We start from the raw sequence: 22,006 nt of genomic DNA on the forward strand, positions 1-22,006 counted from the left end.
TTGTTTCTTTGGTATTTAGGTTGAGGTTCCATCACATATGTGCTCAGATACAACAGACTGGAGCTACCGAATCTAAATCATAGTGTGATAATTCTTAAAGGATAGGTTGGACATCTGGTAAGCAAAGAAGCAGAACTGCTGTACATATATGTTAACTTGCCCTATAAAAAAGTAAATGAAGCTGTATTTGTTAATTTAAAAGTGTTTTCTCCAGTGACGTACACTTATAGCTAATGGCACACTAGAATAAACTTTATATAAAAAAGAAAAAAAAGCAAGCTCTAAACCTTAAAAATGTATTCACTCGGAAACAGAGCATGTTCCTGTATATCAGTATCAATACAAGTCGTGATAATGCATATATTTAGAAAACCGCACATTAGTATTGTTTTTACAAAAATCTCTCTCAGACAAAGTCTGGCTTATCACTTCAACTCACTCCTTGTATACATACTGAATGTGACAACCTTACACCTTAGGGATGTTGTTACTCAAGTATGCTAAAGTTGCAGTTATAATTTGAAAGCAACACAATATATAGAATCTTATGTTAGCCCCACACCTATTGTAGTATTCCAAGTATACACACCTCTACAACATTATACCTGAAAGGCAATGGTATGCTAAATGATTTACCGTTCAGATTATTAGAAATATGCTACACAACGTTTCCTTACACCAGCTGTTGTTTATATAAAACCCCAAATCACACCAGTCACTGCTATCAGAGAACATGTCCTTCCCTCAGGAAACACAGTGCCAAGACTAATAAAAATTCTTTTCAAATTAATATTATTGTCTTAAATCAAAATTTGAAACAGATATAATTTTGTGAAACCTGAACATTTGCTACTTAGAAATGGAGATGTCTGGAAAACGTAAAGGTTTTTGTTTCATGTTTTTTCCCAGTTGTTAAATACAAAAAATGCACTGTTACAAAATTAACTATAGGTTTCTGGAGCAAACAAATGTGCGCCATAAGCAAAGGAAAAAAACACCTTAACTAAAAAAACTTTTTTTAAAAAGCAGTTTTTATTCCTCAGGTGAATTTTACACACACATTCTGTATATACATTAACTTTGCCATTTATAATCTCCAATTATACTGTACTGTATGCGGCAGCGCATGATAAGCAAATAAAATACATCATTGCTGGGAGAGTGCTGATTAGGTAGTCGCGGCCATAAAATCCATTTCTGGGGAGACGCCACACATACAATAATCAGCTACACGCCAGCACAGATTAAAATACTTGCTAGGGAACTGCACAGTACTTGCTGGGGAGACAACACAGTCACGATTATCAACTGCATGCCACACATTACATCAGTTGCTGGGGACACTCTGCTGATTGCCCACTGTTGTGACAGAAAGTTAAAGTCATATTACGGACATCAAAGCCAGTATTACTGTCAGAGAAAATTACAGGCATTTTACTGAAATATAAACCAGTATTACTGCAAGAGAAATTTAAAGGCACACAATACACTGACGCATATTACAGCTACATACAAGCCAGTATTACTGTAAGAGAAAATATTACAGACATATCTACTAACAACATGCCACCCAAAAAAAAAAAAAGGACACGTCAAGTAGGACAAAAGACACAGACAATCAAATCCTATATAAGTAACATCACCTGGAAGAACGGTCAGCTCAACAAGTAAACATCAACAAAAGAAAGGCTGAAAGACAAAAAAAATATGAACAAATAGATCAATTGAAGAAAAAGAAAATGAGCGTCAGAATAACACTAAAAGAGAGAGACTCAGAACAGCAAACCTTACAAAAAGTTGGCATTTACTTGCCAGAACCAGTATTCAGCCATGGTCAGTTATATGTTGCATTATCAACAGTTAGAAGTTTTCCAGATGTTGTTGTCAAGGTTGTAGATGGTCCTGAACAAGGCAAACTCTTGCCAAACTCAGACAGAATATTTACAAGAAATGTTGTCTATAATGAAATTTTATAGAAAAATTTCATGAGGTAAAAAAATAGAAAATTTTTCCTAAATATCTTCTTCAGATATTGTGCATTACAGATTGTTACAAATGTTTACACTAAGGCAATATTAATTATACTTACTGTATTGTCATGCGTTTCTATTTTATTTTTATTTTACTTTAGTGTCCTTGCAAAAATATTTTTGACAAAAAAAAAAAAATTAAGACAAGAAACAGAATGAGGTCAAGGTCCCTTACCATTTAATATAGACTGGTCCTACTAATGTTTATGCACTACTGTTCTAGCGCCCGTTATTGTAACGGGCTTAATGTCTAGTGTATATATATATATAAAAATATATATCAGGTCACTGCAGTCAATAAAAGCACAAAGTCGTTCTATTCCCTTTTCCAATAGGTCAATACAAATGTGAATATAATGATCAAGACAGGAAAGATGGGAAAATAATTAAATTGTTAAAATTAAGAGTGCTTCATCATTTTTTGGTCAATATTTGACAAGCAAGACCATGAGCAGAAAACAGTAACCTGCACATTTTGTAGGGTGACAATTGCAGCAAATGGTGGTAAAGTGTTAATATACAGTATATGTGAACTGAGGGAAATGCAGGGTTGGTGGGGACAAAAAGAAGAATGAGAACAGTGGGCTCCATCAGACAAAGGTAGAAATATTCCAAGGCTGAGCAGATTCACAATTGATTAGTTGTGAATTGCCATTGGTAAGTTTGCAATGCAATATATCATCACATAAGCAGCAGTCTGAATACTTGGGATTCATTACTTTAAATGCTTGAAAATATTATGCATTTTTGTACTTTAGAGGTGTTGCATATTAAGTTTATCAAAATTTTATCTGAAGTGTTACTTATGTAATCACTCAATTCCTTATACCTCATGCAGACTTCACTCAAAGCAGACATGTTGTTGTTGTTTAATTAATTGTATGTCCCTAGTGTAGCATCTAACCTACTGTACATGCATATGCTGGTCCTCTACCAAAGCATATACCACAAGTTATGCTGCATGCTCAATCTGATAAGGTCTGATTTTGCAGATGCTATACAGATTAATCATGCAGTTCAATTTTTCAAATCGAGCAGCAGTCCTAATCAAAGTCAAGCCTTCAAAAAATTTTATTTATTTTTTTTTTTGCGAAAAGCAAAGCTATTAAGTTCACGGCCAGCTACACTACAAAAGAATAGCCAAGTGTGTTCATAAACTAGAGATGCCGACACTCCTACACCCTTTGGCATACAAATGTAAAAAATTTGTCCCTCCAAATATTGAGTGTATTGGAGGCCACAGTTTTTATTGAAACTACTTCACAAATCTTCCATGGTTTAAATTTGCAAACTACCAAAATTTACTTTTCAAAAGGATAAGCTTATGTGTTTTAGTGCTTAAGTTTGTTAAAATTGCAACTTGCAACATAGCTCTTGACCTTTGTAGTAAAAGAGATTACATACATTTAAAAAAAAATGTGAAAGCTTCATATTTACAAATTTGCTCAAAATAAAAAATATTCTTGCCAAAAACAACTCCGAAAAGTATCATTTTTCCAGAAACTATCTTACATAAGCACAAGAAACAAAGTAAATGTAACACAATCCACCCCTGCTACTCTATTATTGAAGGGTGTCTTCTATCACCTCAAAGCCTTATGATTCTAAAGCCGAGTACTTTGTTTCAATTCAGTCAGTTCACAGTGAATATTTTTTCCTGGACTAAAGATGGCGGTATAATTTGCTTAACATTTAAATTTTTATGGCTGAATTTTGCAAGGTAAACATGCCAGAGGGGATCAGTGATCTGATGGCAAACAAGACACATATAATGATGTAGGGGCTCAAAGTTAAAGCTCTTGTCTAAGCTTACTGTTAATTGGTGTGATGAGAGCTTATGGGGATGTAGATTACCCGAATCTAAGAATATGGCAAAGATCTTTACATGAATATACCAGCAATTTCTATTTTAGTTAACAAAATGAATTTTGTTAATGGCATGTTTTAAATCTTTATTGTTGGGGGGAAAAACTAAAATTCAACGTGAAATTTCAATAATACTTAAGTAGAAACAATGCAATACCTAACAGTCAACTTCAGGTACTAAAACTCACTATACTCTATTGAAATTGGAAAAAAACAACCTGATACAAAGCTGGCTTTGTGCATGCTCCCAAATACATTTCTGGTGACATCACCACTATATATAACACTGTAACACAGGAAGTCAACAAATTATGGTTGACAAAGTTCATCTGAGACTGTTTTATCTCTGAAATGTATGGCCTCCTAAGAAACAATGACCTTTTCTACAAAATCATTATAAAAAGTGTCCTATCCTCCATTATTACAATTTCGTATGGCAAGTTCTCTGCAAAGGACAAAAATTAGCTAGAGAGAGTGGTGTGCACCACTTCTAAAAATCACTGGTTGCCAATTGTTCACTTTGCATTTGTTCTGCTTTTGAAGACTAAAATTGTGGCTAAATGAGCAGTTTATAAAAAATGATTACTTTTAATGATTGAAAAATGATTTATATGCAATTAATCAAATTATATTTCTATAAATACTTGCTATAGCAATTTACATTTGTATTTAAAAATTATTTCATTTTGCATGCAGTGCCATAGAGATGGACTCCTTGAATTAGATAAGCAGGTAAAAAAAAAAAAATAGATGGATGGAAAACTAAACCAATTTCAATTACATTTCAGAGCATGAGTATGAATGTGAATGTGCAGTTTCCTTATCATAGCTGTGATCTTGCTATCATTTCTAGTACAAAATGCAACACACAATTAATCAGACTTTATGTATGCAAACCATGAGTGAATCAATTTATTTTCTAAACTTACTGAATATAATTGGTAATAATGAAAACCTTATTATGGTTGGTTTTGATTTAAAAGGACAGTAGAATTTCCACAACTTTATTAAGGTTAAACCAAGCAGGTTTTTAAATAAAAGGGCATTATTCCTTCATTTCTATGCTGAAATTCAACTTCTAAATATAGACCAAGTTAAAAATGATGACACACAACTGTATTTATCAATAGCGCCTGATGACCAGACTCTCTTGGTTCACTGACCCAATGTCTCACTTGTGTTTCTCGATGGATAAGTAGTAATTTTCTCAAACTAAATAAGGAGAAAACAGATATCTTAGTGATTGGCAAAAATGGATATAATGAGGGTATTAGAAATAAACTTGATCCATTAGGCTTAAAAGTTAAGACAGAGGTAATGAATTTAGGCGTAATTATTTACTCTGATCTAAATTTTAAATCACATATTAACCAGATTACTAGGACATTTTTTCACTTATAACTTTTAAAGATGCTGAAAAATTAGTTCACTTTTTTGTTTTTAGTAGGCTAGATTACTGTAACGCACTCCTCTCAGGACTACCCAAAGAAGACATCAACTGATTGCAACTAGTGCAGAATGCAGCTGCTAGAATCTTAACTAGGAAAAGCACATCTCTCCAGTTTTGAAGTCACTACTGTACATTGGTTATTCGTGCCATTTAGAATTGCCTTTAAAATACTGCTTATGGTTTACAAACTCTTAAATAATCTCACTCCATCCTATATTTCAGAATGTCTCTCACCTTACACTCCAAATCGTAACCTTAGATCTTCAAATGAGTGTCTGCTTCAAATTCCAAGAGCTAAACTTAAAAGTGGTGCGGCAGCCTTCTGCTGTTATGCACCTAAAATCTGGAATAGCTTACCGATAGAAACTGGCCAGGTTAATACGGTGGAGCACTTTAAAGAAACTGCTAAAAACCCATTATTTTAATAGGGCTTTCTCAAACCTTCATTTTTGTTTAAACTTGATATTCTGTATATGCATTTTTTTGTGAAACTGCTGTAATTCCCGGGAACAGCCAAGCTTGCATATATACCGTGTAAAAATCAATCAAGAAATAACAGAGTTATAGTTGAAAATAATTAAGTGGCACGTTTTTTTGGCCCACAGTGTAGTGTCTTGCAGATTCATTCAGTCAACTAGCAGCAGTTGTCAGTCTCCCGGCTCCGACTAAGACTGAGTATAGTGGACTGGGAGGAGTCTGCACTCAGCAGCTCACAACTGCTGGGAGAGGGCAGACTTCATTGACGTCTGTAAGACAACAGCTCTGAACAGCAACTTGAAATTGCAATGCCTCAGTCTGTTGCATCTGCATTATCTGTGCCAAGAAACTTGCCATCACAGAATGATAACAAGAAACTGGATGCATCAGTAAAAGCTGAAATGGCGGTGTTTCAGAGCAACGGCAAGCGCGGGCATTGTTTAGAACAAGTGTATCAGTATCTGATCAGGTAGATCGCATTGCATTAAAAAAAAAAAAAAAATTTTTTTAAACGTTAGTCTATCATATATCCTCCCCTATGGCATTTGCCACTTGATTGACATACAGGGCGGCCAGTCTGAGATCTCTTTCCTTCTAACACATTGGTCATCCCACATGCACCCATACACCCGAACACCTGTGAAGTGAAAACCATTTCAGGTGACTACCTGTGACTACCTGTTGAAGCTCATCGAGAGAATGCCAAGAGAAAGTAAAAAAGTAATCGGAGCAAAGAGTGGCTATTTTGAAGAAACTAGAATATAAAACATGTTTTCAGTTATTTCACCTTTTTTTGTTAAGTACATAACTCCACAAGTGTTCATTCATAGTTTTGATGCCTTCAGTGAGAATCTACCAATGTAAATGGTCATGAAAATAAAGAAAACACATTGAATGAGAAGGTGTGTCCAAACTTTTGGCCTGTACTATGTGTGTATGCCTTAAAATTTTTATGAAGAAGTAAACCTTTTTAAACTGAGGGAAAATATACCAATAATTATTTGTTAAGGATCTCTTTGTATGCCACGTTGTCAGTTCGGACCTCCGGTTGTAATATGACCAAGCGGTGTGCTGAGCTTACTCTTGAGCATGCAATGTACAGTTGGCCATATGAAAAGCAATCTTGCCTCAAATCTCACAGCTTGGATTGCTGCTGTCATAATCGGTTTGAGTTTCATGGTTTATTTCAATTACATAAGTATTTGCAGGACTTGTTGTGCTGAAGTGACATTCGGCATCTGTCAAGCGTTGTAAGCATACAACCGGTTTCATTGATAACTTCGCCTCCAGTTTTTGAGAGTTGAAACATTCATAAACATCAAAGTGTCCACTACTCAAATCGTCACCTGTGAATCTAAGATGTTTAAGGTGCATTGGCAGTTGTCCAAAGGTGTAAAATATTTGGCCATTTCGGTACACTTGAAAGCAACAACCGAACAATTCAGCAGCAGCCATCAACTCACATGCAGAACCATAGGTAAAAGGATTAAGCATTTCACTCTTATAGTGCTCCTGTGTAGTAGAATTATCTCCTGTACTGTCATCAGTCCACAACTTGAACCTGTCTCAGTCATTCAATACACAAGACACAATGTTCCTCTAGATATCAAGAGTGAGCCTAATATGGCTGTGCAATATGTAACACAGAGAATGGAAAAGGCAGGTGCCATCTCCAGGCATGGAAACCACTTGGTAAGTGACAGTTTTTTGATCGATGGTGATCACCTCCATAGACATGTTAATGGGGGTACGGTTGGAACAATAAAGGAAATGGGCGCCTGAACAATGTAAACCAAGTCTAAAATACCTATACAATAACTATAATTGTAATAAATGAACAATAAAACAGCGGAGAAGCCATGGATTAAATAAAAAGGCTGTAGTTATCAGCAGGGAGATGTGAATACCGTGGCGAAGCAAGGAAGGGAATGAAGAGACCAGAGCGACGGACGGCCTTATATAGGCAGGCAGCCAACAACGTGGGAGGCATGGGGATGGGCGACCCAACGCCGCCTCACACAGCGACCGAGCTGCAGGCTATGGACGTATATATGTACGTAAGTAGGATTCAGTTAGCGTTGGGAACCCACGTACCAAATTTCTTGAAGATGGGCCTATAGGTAACAAAGACCGTTGGAAAGTTCAATATGGCAGCCGACAGTGGCGTCATACCACCGAAATAAAGTACGTACATCGGTTTCAGTTAGCGCAGGGAAGCCGCCTACCAAATTTCGTGAAAATGGGGCCATAAATAAAGTTTAACATGTCGGACGTTGTCGACCGTTACATGTAGAATTTCGAAAGGAAACCTGCTTAACTTTTGCAAGTAAGCTGTAAGGAATGAGCCTGCCAAATTTCAGCCTTCTACCTACATGGTAAGTTGGAGAATTAGTGATGAGTGAGTGAGTGAGTCAGTCAGGGCTTTGCCTTTTATTAGTATACTGTAGATTATATACTGCTCAACATTTTTAATGAGAGTATAGCATCAAGTCAATGAAATTTCTGGGATACTGATCTGGTCAGTTAAGTAGCAGAGGAGGTTGTTAATCAGTTTCAGCTGCTGTGGTGTTAATGAAATTAACAACAGGTGCAGTAGAGGGGCAACAATGAGATGGACCCCCAAAACAGGAATAGTTTAACAGGTGAAGGCCACTGACATTTTTCCCTCCTCATCTTTTCTGACTGTTTTTCACTAGTTTCACATTTGGCTACAGTCAGTGTCACTACTGGTACCATGAGGTGATACCTGGACCCTACAGAAGTTGCACAGGTAGTCCAACTTCTCCAGAATGGCACATCAATATGTACCATTGCCAGAAGGTTTGCTGTGTCTTCTAGGACAGTCTCAAGGGCATGGAGGAGATTCCAGGAGACAAGCAGTTACTGTAGAAGAGCTAGACAGGGCCATAGAAGGTTCTTAACCCATTAGCAGGACCGGTATCTGCTCCTTTGGGTAAAGCAGAACAGGATAAGCACTGTCAGAGCCCTACAAAATGACCTCCAACAGGCCACTGGTGTGAATGTCTCTGACCAAACAACCAGGAAGACTTCATGAGGGTGACCCAAGGGCCCCATGTCCTCTAATGGGCCCTGAGCTCACTGCCCAGCAGCATGCAGCTCGATTGGCATTCGCCATTGAATACCAGAATTGGCAGATGCACCACTGGTGCCCTGTGCTTTTCACAGATGAGAGAAGGTTCACCCTGAGCACGTGACAGAAGTGAAAGGGTCTGGAGAAGCCATGGAGAACATTATGCTGCCTGTAACATCATTCAGCATGAGCACTTTGGTGGTGGGTTAATGATTGTCTGGGGAGGCATATCCATGGAGGGTCACACAGACCGCTACAGGCTTGACAAAGGCACCTTGGCTGCCATTAGGTATCAGGATGAAATCCTTGGACCCATTGTCAGACCCTATGCTGGTGCAGTGGCTCCTGGTGCACGACAATTCCTGGCCTTATGTGGTGAGAGTATGCAGGCAGTTCCTGGAGGATGAAGGAATTGATACCATTGACTGGTCTCCACACTTTCCTGACCTAAATCCAATAGAACACCTTTGGGACATTATGTTTTGGTCCATCCAATGCCACCAGGTTGCACCTCAGACTGTCCAGGAGCTCAGTGATGCCCTAGTCAAGATCTGGGAGGAGATCTCCCACAACACCATCTGTCGTCTCATTAGGAGCATGCACTGATGTTGTCAGGCATGTATACAAGAACACAGGGGCCATACAAACTACTGCGTACAATTTTGAGTTGCTGCAATTAAATTTTGGCAAAATGGACTAGCCTACCACATAATTTTTTCACTTTGATTTTTGGGGCAACTTAAAAACAAAAGCGACCAGGGTCAGAAATAAACAACTAAATAATGTTGGACCTTATGGATGATGCTAAGAACAATCTGCGCTCTTCTCTAGGACAAATAGAGCCCCAAAATTACACAGATTCATTGCTTATATAATGACCATGTAGATGCTACGAGCCCTCAGCTTCATTATCAAATTTTTGAGGTTTTCAAACCGCCTGCTTGTTAGGAAGGCATCTTATTAGGTACAAAATGTTACTTTTGAAAGGGTCTTTGTTTTGCTTTCTCCATTGACTTTATTTCAATTATGGCTGGTACAAGTAGGCAATTATCCTGGTTATTTCTAAAACCTTTAATGCCTGCCTCATATTGCACACTTTTCTATTCCTTACAGGATGTCGTACATTTCTGTGTTATATTCCACCTTATGTACACTGGTTCTTTTGCAATGCTTACTGTTTCAATGGGTCCCAGGGTTGAGGGGTAGAAGCCTTATGGCATCATCAGCATCACTGTGGATGGACAGTTGCAGTGTGCATTCCTTTTCATCAACTTTTCTGCTTAGTTATTTGCTTTCTATATTTCATATACTTTCAAAATTTTGTGTATGCCTGCTACATCATTTTCATAGTCATCATACTTTTGTATCATTAAAATAGAAGTCACATACATTAGCTGCTGGTGTCCTCCATTACATCATCGTCATCACCTGACTGCAGGATTTTCCTCTGCTCATTCTAAAAAATGTGGCCTTCTTATTCTCATACAACATAGCCTAGAAATTAAAGGCTTATAATTGGGCAGCAGTGGCCTGGGTTCCTTTGTTACCTGGAGGTGAAGCAGAGGGTTTGTAAATTACTGTTCATCTCTGCATAGAGCTATAACCCTGTATTGTCTCTTCTTTTGTCCTCCACCTCACCAACCATTAGCTTAAATTCTCCGATTGAGAGATTCTGGTTGGTACGGATTCAGATGCTAAAGTAAATTTTCTGTTAGACAGAGCCCTGCCACCTATTTGCAAATACACTCCTTTCTCCACATATGCTTTATGTAATTTTGCTTAAGATATTAATTTAACTGATCCATATTGATTAAATATTCATCTCATACACATTTACTTTATAAGTTTTAGAGGCTTTGTTGGTTTCATCTGTATTATGAGGCCACAAATTTAATCACTTACAGGTGCAAGTATCATTTCTAATGTCCCATCCTCAGGGGTAAAACCTTGTGGTGGGGGAAAAAATTTTTTGTGAAAAACTTGAACTAGAAAAGTTTATTGTGTTTAATATTGGTGCAATAGATAATGCTAGTGCTATGCGGGTTTGTTTTATTTGGGATTTTATTGTAGAGTGTGCTAAATGTGAATAAAAAGAGATAGTAAACTCCAAAGACTAAAGGAGCTGGAATCTTAGCTCTCATTCCTGGAAATGGCATGCCCTCTAGTGGTCAACAAAAGTCATTAACTTTTAATTACCAACACAAGATTGGATATCAACTGCTTTTCTTTTTTAAGTTCTTAATTCACCATACTATGACTGCTTGTTATGTTTTAGTATTCAAGCAAAATAATGTGCTTTCAGAATCAAGAAGAATTCTTCTTTTGCCTCAATACTATCTACCCAAAAGAAATCTAGCTCTATTTCAAATAATCAATAAGGAATGTTTACTACAATAAAACTACTTACTGACACCCCTAACACCTCTACTTCCAATATCAAATCATTCCTTCCGTCTCACGGAGGAAGAGCAGTCTCTTTTATAGGCTCTTTATGTCTTTGGCTGAACTTAAAGTTTTGGTTCTAGGAGTGTTAAAAAGGTCCCACTGGATAGGCTCCCACCGAAAACCAATTTTCTAATTTTGGAAGCAACCACACTTTCATATGATCTGTCTCTACTTCCTCTGGCCATTTAAACCCTAGAATTAACATAGATTAATTACTTTACTTTTAAGACAAGGACCAGATCCAGTACTGTTTAAGAGTTACAGACCAAATAAAACTATTTACCTGAAGTTCTGCTTCATTGCTTACAGAATGTCACAATAAATTAATCTGTCCTGATCAGTCCTCGCACGCACCCACACACTCCCACATTCCATAAGCCTGCTTCTCAATAGATTGCCAACCCTATGTATTGCTACAGTATTAAGAACCATTGCACTGTGGAATCTAATTAAGGTCACAGCATTTGTGTCATTATACTCTTTACAAGTTCTAAAGTTTCCTAATTCAACTTTTCCTTTTCTACGTAAAACTGATTTCTCTTCAGGTTATTACCCATCAATGTAAATGTTGGCAGCTAAATTAATTCTTGCCTGCCACTGGAATGTTCCAGAGTGTTTTACTGTTAACAACTGGCAGTTTCCCCTTTTTATATTTGAATCCATGTAGAATTACCTACATCATAGAATAACAGTGTCTACAGCAATTGTACTGAATGTTGGATTACTGTTTTCCAGTTTCTTAAATCCTGGTTTGCTGAACCCTAAAACCTTTTGTTATTGATACTTTTCACTTTACTGGTGTGGTATGACTAGAATTTATTTTTCCTTCTCATCTTGGGCAACTCGGTTATCCTAGAATATTTTTAAGGAATAAGCCAAGGTTGGGATCAGGCGAGTTGGGATGTATTACTTTATTTTGATTTAATTAAAATGATTTACCAAAAAAAAAAAAAAAACCTGTACATGTCCTCACAAAAAATAAAGTGCCCAAGTCCAACTATGTGAAAGGCAGCTTTGAATAAATTACAGATTTCATTAAGAAATGAATAAGAATCTCTACTTAAACAATCTAGTCTCTTTGGTCAACAAATGTCAAAATATATACAGTGCAAAATTACATTTCACTAGAACTTTAATACATTTAATTTGTTGATTACAAATTAGCTGTTTAATTTTGATTGATTGTTTTAAAAAGCATAAGATTAACTCCCTTAACATTATGTCCTCCTTGGAATAAACAAACCAAAGGCAATGAATTTCTTCAACAAGAAAAAATATTTTGCTAAACAGAAGCATTTAAATGCCAAAACAAACATATATACAGTAGGAAAGGTACATCTAGTGTCCACAGTTGTACTGATGAAGATTAAGTGTACATCCTTTGTGTGATGTATTTTGAAACAGTCACCAAGTCTTGGCCCGACACTGTAACGGGGACAGCAAAAAGTGTGTTTCTTTGTGCACATTTCTTACATTTAAAGTTGATTCCACATGAAAGGGTAAAAGGTCAGTGTTTGATCCACACAATCGATGTGCCCCTTGTGTTATCTACCATAGGACAATGGATAGTGTCCGCTTTCACCATGCATATCACAATGATAAGGTTGCATATAGCGCCGGATGCATCATTTTCATCATCTATGTCAACATTACCAACTAATGGTGATTACCAACTTGATTTACCTAATTGTTCAGCTTCAGTTTGTCCTAAAACTGGAATTTACAGCTTGTAGTTTACATACTGCTATGTATTTTGGTTAAAAACTCCATCCTAATTATGAATATGGACGAGTTACCATAAAATGGCAAATATATAGAAATATTCAAGATTTAATTTTTGCACCAGAATGATATTTTTTAAACTAGCTATTAAGGGAATGCAGTCTTGAATGTTAATCAGGCTCAGAAGTGTACATTGGATTATAATAGCTTATCCCAAGAGATACTCGTGTGCAACCATTTTTGTCAGTGTTCAAAGCACACAGGTGTCTCAAGTTTAACTCCAAGGAGGTGAAATTACTTTCAAAGTCTGATAGAGGTGCTTCTATAACAAGTTTTTTCATCTCTCTTAAAAACCAAAAATATTTTGATTTCAGTTTAAAACTTACAGAAATATTAAAAAATGACCTTCAAAAATGGCCCAAACACTAGGCTATGGAGGTAAAATACTCTTGCTTTAAATTATAATGCCAAAAATTCATTATATCCACATGCTCCAGGCTAAGATTGGTTCTCATCTTGGAAGTTATAAGGTTTGCTGAAATGTACACTGTTCTGGTTTTGTTAAGGTGGTAGTTATACATGTAATACTTTGACAGCACGACCAAGGTGGTACCTAGCGTTACTGGTGCTCCATTAATAAAGAATTTTCTTTCTTGGAAATGGACCGCTTTATGCAAGCACTTCATTCCTTGAAGCTTATCGAAGGATCTTCAGTGTAAAAAATAGGAGGAAGTGTAGACAAGCAGTAAAAAGAGATGATGCTCTGGAGGACTAGCATCCGCACACAGACTTACAAATGAAGGATTTCTAAAATGTATGTGTTTGAAACCTTGGGAAATAAAAATAAGACCACAAAATTATTCAAGCAAGTTGATGGGAAATTTATAGCTGTAAACAAAGAAGCACATACCAGGTTTTTAACTCACCTGAGCAACGGAGGTCATTAACAAGGATTAATAACAACTGTTAACACTTACACAGTGCAGCAGGCAATATATTAATTAGCTAGGACTGTCTCTGTAAATACATTTGAAACTGAAACCAACCATGTATGGTGTTATACATACCATGTGTGAACAATAATTGTTTAGGTTCTTAAATTGTATAGTTTTCTATATTATGCCTGTATTGTTTCGCCAAGATAATATTACCTGGCCAATAACACTAAGTTTTAAAGTAAGACATTCAGAGAACTCAGAAAGGCAACTCCATACTCATCCTAATACTGAGGGGTAGTAAGTTTTTTTTAACACCCATCCTCTTGCTTGGAGATAGATTTGTAAAAGAAGCCAACAATGAACAAGACCCAAGTTGATCACCAACAGTATTCATAAGACTCATAGTACATGACATTTTGTAATTTTCTGCTGTTACTTTCAATCAAATGCAGTCTTTTGAAATTGTTCATTAGTAAATTGAAAAATATGATAAATGCTAATAACCATGTTATTTCAGATTGCAGAATTAACATTGTTCTGCTGTCTCAAACAACTTTACTGTGTCAGTAATGGGGTAAGATCAGATTCTTGAAAACTGGACCTTTTGTAGGACTTTAAGACAATGATAAGCTTGCTTTACTACTTGTTTTTCATTTCACCTCTAGCAATACTATTACAGCATGCTGGGCCCTCATGGGTCCAAAGTGATTTCTCTTAAGTTGCTCTTGCATCCCTGTTGTGTTTACATGACAAATGAGTTCAGCTTGGCATATTTTGCCACAAACTAGAAGACCTCATATTTAACTGTTCTAATTTGTATGATCTCTCTCAGTGAAGGGACATAGGTGTACAGTATGTGGGACATGACAAGCTTATCTAGTCAATAAGAAAAAACAAGATATTATCTGCACCATCAAATTGGTTGCGGTAGCTCAACTAAACAGTTTCACTATTTTTAGAATAAGCTTAAGAATGTTTATACAAGCATTGGCATTGTTAATGAGACAATTAAACTACATGGTACTTTCTTTTTTGCTCACTATCGTTTGTTGTGGTTGGTCACTTTAAGCTTTTAGTCCACAAACTTTTAAAAAGATGATATATCATTCACTTCAGCTACATAAATGGGTGATAACAGGGTCTCATGACCCCACTGTGTGAAAATGAGCTTCAGGGCTTCACCATTAATTTCCCACTTAACCACTAAAAGCATCATACTACATTAAATAATTTTAGTAGATTAAGTCCATCCATTCTATCTATTTGTGTAGTTCCATAATATTTATCAAGACTTCCATGAACTTGGCCATTCATTTTCTGAAATTGTGTGCATCTAGTAAAGGACTGCATGATTCCTTTGCTGAATTCAGCTCCATCTGACAGATCAAAACTTAAATTCTTCTTTGTGCATGGCAAGATGTGTGGGAGACGCATCGTATTTTGAAAAAGTCTGAGAGTTCTTTGCTCATTCCCAGTGTAATTGTGACCATACTACAATAAACACTTTTTTCAGAAATAGAGATTCAAGCAGAAAAAGGGGTATTGTCACAATTGATATGGCCCACTCACTTGCTTATTTATGGTTTCAAAGGTCAAAATATATGCAACATAATGAGAACAGGCGCAAAAAAATTGTTTCCTTAATTGAACATACATGGCGACAATGAAAAGATATATGTGCAAATAATAAATAAAGAGAAGCATTTTAGCATTAATTCTACCTAATAACCAATAATAAGACACAACCTTAAACTCCAGCAAAACACTGATTGTTTTATACAAATGTAATTCCTAAAAGTAGCAATAAGAGAAACAATTGTTTGTTTTATTCAGAATGGAGTCTATTTAAAATTAAGAATTTCTTAGGACAAAGAATTACAGCCATAGTCATAATCCATAAGTCTTTGAAAAACACTGTACTACACTATAATCCCAAAAGTTATATTCAGACACGTCCCTGATATACTGGAAGATCACAGTCGCGTTTCATGACAATATTTAGTGATTTTTTTTTTTTTTTTAAACCTCTGGTTCACGTTTCTAGACACTTGCATTACGCTCTACAACCAAAGTACTTTAATTTTATTTCGTAACTGTTATAGCTCTATGTACTTTTCCAAATCCACAATAAATCTTTGCAATTACTAAGGGGCAGCTTTCTATTTTTCAAGTTTTTCTAAATGTCCATAAACTAACAAGTTCAAGTGAGCAGCAACTGAGTGTACATAGCAAAAAGCTGGTTGGCTGTTCAGCGAGGTCTGCTGTCAAGAGGAGCTTTGACGCCTCCCCACATTGAAGAGAAAACATAACAACAGAAATTAATTGATGGTTGTTAATTCTGAGCTCCCTGGCTACAATACATTAACAAGGTAGACTATTACAAGATACTACAGGGAAGGATGAGCTTTACTACCAATTTCCATTTGAGAGGTTTTAATAGAAAAGTAATATTTAAAAATTACACTCCAATATACACTTGACACATTAACCAAAGGGGAAGGCTTTGTAGACTGTACAGTATTAAAAACAAAATATTAAGTACATTTTCCATGTACTGTATATTCTTTGAGAAGGCCAAAAAGTGACCAACCACAACAAACGATAGTGAGCAAAAAGAAAGTACCATGCAGTTTAATTGTCTCATTAACAATGCCAATGCTTGTATAAACATTCTTAAGCTTATTCTAAAAATAGTGAAACTGTTTAGTTGAGCTACCGCAACCAATTTGATGGTGCTGATAATGTTTATTTTTGTATTTCAAAAGTGAAAAAAAGTATTGCTGCTCCCTCAGATTCTGTTCAGTTATAGTTTTTTTATTGTTTTTGATGGACTTTTCTGTGTCAGATGTGACTAAATGTAAAAGGGAAACAATGAATAAACATAACTCGTTTTTCAAAACATTCATTTGTGTTGGTTTAAAATTGGTCATCAACTTCTTCTTTCAGGCCGCTGAAAATGTCTAGCCCAGCTAAATTTCTTGGTTTGAAAATCGGCCCAACTGAACTTGTAATTGAATAGCCTGGTGTAGGGTGTATACAAAATGATATGACCCTCATGGACTACCTGATTAAAGTCAGAATGTATATATTCTAAATTTACTCAGCCACATTTCCTCTCCAGTAAGTGGAGAACAAGTATTATTCACAATTAGGACTTAAAAAAAAAAAAACCTTCAAAGATATCATTCAGTAATCCTTGAGAATACTTGTTTGACATTAACACAATTTTGAAATTTGCCAAAGCTGCTTAAAATGGGAGTGTTTGAAATTTCAAAACTTTGTAAAATGCACATACCTCAACAAAAACTGTACTTTTCTGACAATCTCGTTTCAAGAATTTGCATCAAATTATAAAAAAAAAGTCCAATTAGGAACTTTGTTTCCCAAGGTTTCTTTGTGTTGTCAGACAAACATTCATGATGACAGTAATGTATCAAATGAGAAAAGCAACATGCATTTAAATTTGCATCTGGCATTTAACAGAAACTTGAAAAAGAGGACTGTATTTACTCCCGCATGGTAGTGCTAAAAACCCTAATGACAGTATGCAGATTACACTTTCATACTGTTGCACGTTACTAAAGATTTTATGAAGTCACATTCCAAAAAGAATATATATGTGTATCAATAAACGTGACAGCTCCAATGGTAGCTTTATAAGCAAGGGTACAGTTCTCATATGGTAAGTTGAATACGTCCTCCAAAATAGATCTACGTGCTTTTAATGTGGGAATTAAAGATTAATTTTGTAGATCTTTTTAGCAAAACAAAATAATGTATCCTTAATTGTGGTTTTTGAAAAGCTAAATTTCAAGGGCCCTGTGTAAGCACTGGTGTGTCTTTGTATGGGCACGGTGATGGGCTGGTATTTTGTCCATGTCTAATTCCTACCTTGTGACCGATGTCAGAAAAGTCAAAATTAAATAAGCCAATACTGAATTCAGGACCATCCTGTACACAATGGCACTTAAGGCATATTTTAAGTAAAAAAGAAAAAGCAAAAAGCACTCGGCTAGTACAGCATGTAACACTAAGGTTCCACCATTTGACATGAAAACTGATATAACTAGGCAATGAACAATTTAAACTCTCTGCAGGTTTTTCTCTTTTAATGGTTTGAAAAAGTGAGTGACTTGAACAACAAACAAGTACTAAGCCTCTCTCCATTAAAAGCGATGGCAAACATCACATACTATCCACCCCCCCACCCATAGCAGTTCACCAATTCCATCATGATCAAAGTATACTGTCAATGACATTTTAACAAATATACAGTGATTGACAAAACAAGGTTTTATTTTTGCCCACTTTAAAGAAAATAAAACAAAATTTTAATTATAATAATTAGATGGGGACGGCACGGTGGCGCAGTGGGTAGACCCGGACCTCACAATTGGGAGACCCAGGTTCGCTTCCCGGGTCTGCCCTGCCCAGGGTTTGTTTCCTGCCTTGCGCCCTGTGTTGGCTGGGATTGGCTCCAGCAGAACCCCGTGACTCTGTAGTTAGGATATAGTGGGTTGGATAATGCATGGATAGATAATTAGATAGGTAGATAGATACTTTATTAATCCCCAAGGGGAAATTCACATGCTCCAGCAGCAGCATACTGATAAAAATAAAAACAATATTAAAGAGTGATAAAAATGCTGGTATAACAGACAGTAACTTTGTATAATGTTAACGTTTACGGGGTGGAACTGAAGAGTCGCATAGTGTGGGGGAGGAACGATCTCCTCAGTCTGTCGGTGGAGCAGGATGGCAGTATTGTGGCACAGTGGTTTTTGAAGCTACCTAACAAATCCACTATCCCATGCTCAAATCCTGTGCCCACTCTACAGTGGCTTTCAAAAGTATTCGGTCCCCTTAAACTTTTCCACATTTTGTCACATTACAGCCACAAACATGAATCAATTTCATTGGAATTCCACGTGAAAGACCAATACAAAGTGGTGTACACTTGAGAAGTGGAACGAAAATCATACATGATTCCAAACATTTTTTACAAATAAATAACTGCAAAGTGGGGTGTGCGTAATTATTCAGCCCCCTTTGGTCTGAGTGCAGTCAGTTGCCCATAGACATTGCCTGATGAGTGCTAATGACTAAATAGAGTGCCATTGTTAACAGAAAACCATAAGAAGTCCCGTTTGCAGTTTGCCACAAGCCATGTGGGGGACACAGCAAACATGTGGAAGAAGGTGCTCTGGTCAGATGAGACCAAAATGGAACTTTTTGGCCAAAATGCAAAACGCTATGTGTGGCGGAAAACTAACACTGCACATCACTCTGAACACACCATCCCCACTGTCAAATATGGTGGTGGCAGCATCATGCTCTGGGGGTGCTTCTCTTCAGCAGGGACAGGGAAGCAGGTCAGAGTTGATGGGAAGATGGATGGAGCCAAATACAGGGCAATCTTGGAAGAAAACCTCTTGGAGTCTGCAAAAGACTTGAGACTGGGGCGGAGGTTCACCTTCCAGCAGGACAACGACCCTAAACATAAAGCCAGTGCAACAATGGAATGGTTTAAAACAAAACATATAAACATATCCATGTGTTAGAATGGCCCAGTCAAACTCCAGATCTAAATCCAATTGAGAATCTGTGGCAAGATCTGAAAACTGCTGTTCACAAACGCTGTCCATCTAATCTGACTGAGCTGGAGCTGTTTTGAAAAGAAGAATGGGCAAGGATTTCAGTCTCTAGATGTGCAAAGCTGGTAGAGACTTACCCTAAAAGACTGGCAGCTGCAATTGCAGCAAAAGGTGGTTCTACAAAGTATTGACTCAGGGGGCTGAATAATTACGCACACCCCACTTTGCAGTTATTTATTTGTAAAAAATGTTTGGAATCATTTATGATTTTCGTTCCACTTCTCAAGTGTACACCACTTTGTATTGGTCTTTCACGTGGAATTCCAATGTAATCGATTCATGTTTGTGGCTGTAATGTGACAAAATGTGGAAAAGTTCAAGGGGGCTGAATACTTTTGCAAGCCACTGTATATGTGTACTTCTGGAGTTTGCATAGTTCCCGTTGGGTCTGCATGGTCGGCAGGAATTGTTTTATTGTCACATTCCACTGATATGAATGTTAACTTAATTGATGCATACAGATTGGTCCCTTGTATTTATTTGTTGGTAACACAAGAGAGAATCACCTTCCAAGCTGGCAGACCTCAGCATGTGTGGATTGGCCACGTATCTTCCTCCCCACTAACCCTCAACAAAGGCACCCACAGGGTAAGTGTGGTAAAACCCCTTTTGTGCTACTTCTTCACCAATTGACAAGTGGTCAGACAGAGCTTGAACTCAATAAAGAGAGTGCCACAACTTTTAGGTATATGAGGAAAGATCATATTTCTCCAACTGTACGCACTAACATCTATTTGTGCGGGGTAGACTCCAACCTCAATGGCTACACCTTGGCTCATGACTGTAGGCCCTGAAGAGGGTGGTGAAGGTGGCACAGAATGTTACTAGCACCAAGATGCCTTCTGTTCAGGTCATTCAGCACATAACACACTCTGTCTTACTATTGCAAACATTATCATCAAAGGCCTCAGCCATCCTGCACAATTACTTTTCTCACTCCACCCTTCTGGCGAACGGTACAGGGCCACTGGCATTTGCACCAACAGATTCAAGGACAGGTTTTTTCCACAGGTCATGAGGTTAATGAATAGGCAGTCAAAGTAAATACTACAGGTGTTCTTGCTCATGTATGTGTGGTACCTCTATATATGCCTATCTATATACCTACTTACACACATCAATCAGCCACAACATTAAAAGCACAGACAGGTGAAATGAACACTGAGTATCCTGTTACAACAGTACCTGTCAAGGGATGAGGCATATTAGGCAGTGAGTGAGCAGCTAGTTCTTGAAGGCAATATGATGAAACCAGAAAAATGGGTCAGTGACTTTGACCAGAACCAAATTGTGATGGTCAGACAACTGGGTAAGAGCATCTGCAAAACAAGTCTTGTGGGATGTTCCCAGTATTAAGTGGTGGTTTAACCTGCAAAAAGTAGTCCACAAAAAGACGACTGTTGAACCAGTGGTAGACAAATGGGTGCTCAGGGCTCACTGATGCACCTAAGGAGCAAGAGCTAGTCCATCCGGTCCAAACCCGTAGAAGAGCTACTGCAGCGCAAATTGCTGGCCATGAGAGAAAGGTATAAGAACACCCCATGTATCACAGCTTGCTGTATATGGGGGATGTGTAATTGCAGGCCAGTCAGAGTGCTCATGCTGAACCCTGTACATTGCTTAAAGTGCCTACAATGGGCATGTGTTAGAACTGGATACCAAGGAGTAATTAACAGAAGAAGGTGCCCTGATCTGATAAATCACATTTTCTTTTGGATCAGGTGGATGACCATATGCGTGTGCATTGTTTACCTGGGGAAAAGATGTCAGTAGGATGCACTATGGGAAAAAGGCAAGCCAGCAGAGGCAGTGTGATGCTCTTGGCAATTTTCTACTAGGAAAACATGTATCACTTACCTAAATATTGATGCAGGCCAGGAAAACCCTTTTATGGCAACAATAATCCCTGTTAGCAGGAGCCTTTTTAAGCAGGATAATGCACCCTGCAACACTGCAAACATTGATCAAGAATGGTTTGAGTAAGATGAGAAAGAGTTCAAAGTATTCACTTGGCCTCCAAATCCCCCAAATCTCAGTTTCATCTATGTAGGCCCTACCTCGCAACTTAAAGAACTTAAAAAAAGAATCTGTTGTTAACATCTTGGTGCTTGATACCACAAGACAACTTCAGAGGTCTTGTGAGGTCCAGGTTCAGAGCTGTTTTGTCAGCACAAGGGCAACCTATACAATTTAGGCAGGTGGTTTTAATGTTGTGGCCGGTGAGTGAGTGTGTGTGAACTCTTAAAAATAAAAGGTACCAGCGTAGATCTTCAGAGTGAAGCCATGGAGGAACTATTTTTGGTTCCCAAAAGGTAATTCCACATGAAAGTTCC

General features: G+C 37.3%; 1 protein-coding gene across 3 annotated transcripts in view; it reads right to left on the reverse strand.

The window, feature by feature from the left end:
* far1 (fatty acyl CoA reductase 1) overlaps positions 1–22,006 on the reverse strand; it is a 113,008-nt gene that overhangs the window by 88,471 nt on the left and 2,531 nt on the right. Inside the window, exon 1 of one of the 3 annotated variants that reach the window (XM_039749883.1) lies at positions 1,644–1,661. The exons of the other annotated variants lie outside the window; for them this stretch is intronic. The gene's annotated coding sequence lies outside the window, so the exon portion shown is untranslated. Of the gene's footprint in view, positions 1–1,643; positions 1,662–22,006 lie in introns of those variants that run through there. 3 annotated transcript variants of the gene reach the window in all.

This window comes from Polypterus senegalus, chromosome 1 (assembly GCF_016835505.1).
Source record: "Polypterus senegalus isolate Bchr_013 chromosome 1, ASM1683550v1, whole genome shotgun sequence".
NCBI classification, from domain to species: Eukaryota; Metazoa; Chordata; class Cladistia; order Polypteriformes; family Polypteridae; genus Polypterus; species Polypterus senegalus.